The sequence below is a fragment of the Herpailurus yagouaroundi genome, unplaced genomic scaffold (assembly GCF_014898765.1).
Source record: "Herpailurus yagouaroundi ecotype Mexico unplaced genomic scaffold, PumYag 29, whole genome shotgun sequence".
NCBI lineage: Eukaryota > Metazoa > Chordata > Mammalia > Carnivora > Felidae > Herpailurus > Herpailurus yagouaroundi.
This window is the reverse complement of record NW_024412377.1, coordinates 116,911,007-116,915,827: the sequence shown is the minus strand read 5'-3', so window position 1 is coordinate 116,915,827 and position 4,821 is coordinate 116,911,007.

Here is a 4,821-nt window from a genome sequence, read left to right as displayed (position 1 = left end):
TGAGAAATTAAATAAAATGAGAAATGAATTTATCTTTAAATAGCTAATGCTAGTGATTTTCAGTACAATTGTAGGAGAGAAGCTAAATTAGATTTGGTTAATGCTGAATAAATGAATGAGAGGCAAGGTAGTAAAAGCCATAAGTAGATACTGCCCTTCAGAGGACCTTGGGAACACAAGAGGCAAGGGAGAACTGAGGGAGTAACTTACAGGAGAAAGATAAAGCGTGTTTGTGGGTTAAAGGAAAACATCCTGTTGTAGTGAGGATATTATAAGGAACTTTGATAAGGCAATGCACTATAGACGTGGGAGTCCTTGGAATACAGAAGAGAGGTGGGTGATTAGCCTTGAAGAATATTTAAGTCATCCTTCTCCTGAGGCAAAATGGAAAAAGGAAAGGATGACTGAAACTGTAAATTGTATTTTGAAGTGAAAAGAAGGAACAGTAGTTGAAATTAATGGCATTTCCATGACATTAAGGAGGGTAATGTTCATTTTCATTCAACAAATACTCACCTTGCATGTGATTTTTGTCAGGCACCATGGACATACCAGGGAATATACCTTACGTAGAGAATGGAGGCAGAGAGAAGTTAAATAAATGGCCTTGGTTCAAAGAAATAGTAAATGGAAGAATTGAAATTCAAAATTAGGTGTGCCTGAATTTAGAGCTTAGTTTCTTAAATATAAGCTATACCTCCACATGAAAATAGCTGTCCTTTGTTGATTAGGTGTGGAATTTTGCAAAGAGAAGGGGTAGAAACTCGAGATTATGTGTTACTGAAGGTGAGGTAATACCTGATATGTTGAGCATTGGATTTAGGTTGGAATAACGAGAGAGAAAACTAAGATAAGATATTCAGTTAGCAATAATAGGAAGAGGAGAAGGAACTTGGGTATGAGTAATGTGAGGAGCAAGATGAGTGAGAGAGAGTGGGAAAGACGGAAAGAGGGGATCTGATCAGAAATGGCACTTTTATTATTATTATTATTATTATTATTATTGTTATTATGAAATTTATTGTCAAATTGGTTTCCATACAACACCCAGTGCTCATCCCAACAGGTGCCCTCCTCAATACCCATCACCCACCCACCCCTCCCTCCCAACCCCATAAACCCTCAGTTTGTTCTCAGTTTTTAGGGGTCTCTTATGTTCTGGCTCCCTCCCTATCTAGCCATTTTTTCTTCCCCTCCCCCATAGTCTTCTGTTAAGTTTCTCAGGATCCACATAGGAGTGAAAACATATGGAATCTGTCCTTCTCTGTATGACTTATTTCACTTAGCATAACACTCTCCAGTTCCATCCATGTTGCTACAAAAGGCCATATTTCATTCTTTCTCATTGCCAAGAAATGGCACTTTTAAGTTTTACATCTTGGGGGTGGAGAATACCCTGTGATGATGAGGGCCAGAGTGTAGCTCTGTAAAAAAACTCCACAAGGAAAGCTTATAGGAGAATTCAGAGAACACATAAATTGGACGATAAAAACAGTGCAAGGCAGACAACCCCATGAACCTTAATAAAATCCACAAGTTGTAACTATATTATACAATTGTCAAGGATAGTTAAATTCTGTGTATTATTTTTTATTCAAGGAGGCAAAATGTGTGTGTAGAGATTTTTAGAATATTTTCCCCTTCTGGGATATGGTTAAGCTATATGGAATGTAAAGGGTAAATTCTGCATTATTCAGAAATCTCGATCATATTGAATAACTCATTCTGTAAGGTATTGGCTTACTGATATCACGTTCTTTAAAATTATTCCCACCACCTGTATGCTCACTAAATGTTGTGGCCCAATTGTTTCACTGATTCTTCTGTCACACACGGCCAGGTTGGCTATGTGTCTGTTAAGTATAATGCCAGTAGGTGCAGGAGTCCTCAGAATCCCAAAAAACTTCTCTATTCTTTGATGGTATTTCAGTTGAGCTACCCTTTCGCCATGTTTGATAAGCTCTTCCCTCCTTCAGATAATTACTCAGGAAATTCCCACCCACATTCCACCTGAGAGTCCCAGCTGCTTCCTTCCCACTCAGATATTTTTAATAGCTCCCCAAATAGCCTCTGTCATGTAGTTTTTCTGTCTTCTTCCTGATATAAGTAAAATTCCCAAAGTAATAAAAGCAGTAATAAATATATATATGTGGCACAGTTTTCAAAATGCTTCCATATGCACATTTTTGTCCTCACCCCAATAATGTGAGAAAGCAGGGATTATTTTCACTTTACTGACTGAAGAGAGAAGTTAAATGACTTGTCCAAGGTTGTTTCTCCTAGTAAATAAAGATGACCAGTGTGAAAGCCTGGGTCTTCTGAACTCAACTTTCACCCCCAAGAGCTTCATTCTTTTAAAGAAATATGAAGTTTAGAGCTTGAAGGAAAAGATTTTAGGCATCATTAATTGCAACTTTCCATTTATTGCTAATATCCCATCGTCAGTATCCTTGCAAAGGACCCAGCTCTTCTTGGTCCTTTGCACTTTAACATGTACTATAAATTCAGCTACTCATTCTCTATGAAGAGTCTTGCTAGAATTTTGAATGCTACTGAGTTGAGTTTGTACATTAAATTTGGGTACATTTGAAATTTTTATAATTTTAATCCTTTGTATCCACGAACATGTATTTATTTATTTCAGTTTCCTTCATTTCTTTCAAGTATCGTTTCATAGTTTTAGTGTAGAGGTTTTATACAGCTTTCATTCTATTTATTCCTAAATTTTTTGTTTCTGATACTATTGTAAATGGCCTTATATATTTTTACTAAAAAAAAATTCTTTCTAGGGGCGTCTGGGTGACTCAGTCAGTTAAGTGTCCGACTCCTGGTTTTGGCTCAGGTCATGATCTCACAGTTTCGGTGTTCAAGCCCCGTGTCAGGCTCTGTGCTGGCAGCGTGGAGCCTGCTTGAAATTCTCTCTCTCTCCCTTTCTCTCTGCCCCTCCCCCACTCATGCTCTGTCTCTCTCAAAATAAATAAATAAACTTAAAACATGTCTTTCTAAACATTTTTAAACTTTATTTCTTAGAGTATAGCTGACATTTATTATATTAGTTTCAGGTGCACAACATAGAGATCCAACAGTTCCATGCATTACAGAAAGCTCACCAAGTGTAGTCACCATCTGCCAACATACAAAATTATTACAGTATTATTAAGTATATTCCCTATGCTCTCCTTTTCATCCCTGTGACTTATTTATTTTATAACTGGAAGCTCATACCTCTTCATTCCCTCCACTAATATTTTGCCTATCCTGGCACCCGTCTCTTCTCTGGTGACCACTAGCTTGTTTTCTATATTTATGAGTCTGTTTCTCTTTTGTTGTTGTTTATTTGTTTTGTTTTTTAGATTCCACAAATAAGTGAAATCATATGGTATTTGTCTTTCTCTGACTTATTTCACATAGCATAATATCTTCTAGGTTCATCTATGTTGTGGTGAATGGTAAGATTTCATTCTTTTTTTATGGCTGAGTAATATTCCTCTGTGTGTGTGTGTGTGTGTGCGCGCGCGCGCGTGTGTATGTGTGTGTTTTTCCGTTCATCCATCAATGGACACTTAGGCTGCTTCCGTATCTTGGCTATTGTGAATAATGCTGCAATGAACATAGAGGTAAGTAGGTCTTCTCAAATTAGTATTTTCATTTTATTGACAATTGATATTGACAACAATTGGATTTGGATCCACCTCCTTACTATATATTTTCTGTGAGTCTTTCCTCCTGTTTTTGATTCCCTTTTCTCATTTTCCTGCTGTTTTTGCATTGAGTATTTTTCTATGATTCCATTTTTGTTGCATCATTGTTTATTAGTTACACCTTTTTAAAATTTTTTAAAGTTTTACTCTAGTGTTTTCAATATACATTTTAAGCTTTCGCAATCTATGATTAAATATTATGCCAACCACTGAGCATGTAATAACCTTACAATAGTATATTTTCATTTCCTCTCTGCAGTCATTCATACCATTGTGGTCATGTTTAATTTCTTTCTATGTAATAAACACACAAATATATTTAACTCTAGGGCATCATATCTTTTAAAGTTATTAATTAAAAAAATGTTTAAATTTGGGTTTGGAAGTTAGTAAAACTGAAATCTCATCTTATTACATTCATTTTTGTTCTGGATATCATGGACTAATTTGACGTTTTTCCTCATCCTTTAAAAAGATAGGATGTTTCCCTTCTATGACGCATTTTTGCTTTTTGAGATTTTAATAATAGTCCAACCTAATGATAATTTAGTGGCTAAATGATTTTAGGAAATGTTCTATATTTAATTTTTCTCTAGATTTCACGTATCTTTTAGCACTTGAAAGAAGTCCTGCAGCTAGGTAAAGTTATTTAATTTGTTTAAACCAAGATTGATAAATCGGGTGCCTGGGTGGCTCAGTCAGTTAACCGTCTGACTCTTGACCTCGGCTCAGGTCATGATCTCACAGTCATGATCTCTGCACTAGCAGTGCAGAGCCTGCTTGGGATTCTCTCTCACTTTCTCTTTGCCCCTCCCCTACTCTCTCTCTCTCCCTCTCTCAAAAAATAAATAAATAAGGGGCGCCTGGGTGGCGCAGTCGGTTAAGCGTCGGACTTCAGCCAGGTCACGATCTCGCGGTCCGTGAGTTCGAGCCCCACGTCAGGCTCTGGGCTGATGGCTCAGAGCCTGGAGCCTGTTTCTGATTCTGTGTCTCCCTCTCTCCCTGCCCCTCCCCCATTCATGCTCTGTCTCTCTCTGTCTCAAAAATAAATAAACATTAAAAAAAATTATAAAAAATAAATAAATAAATAAAAATAAATAAACATTAAGAAAAAAAAGAT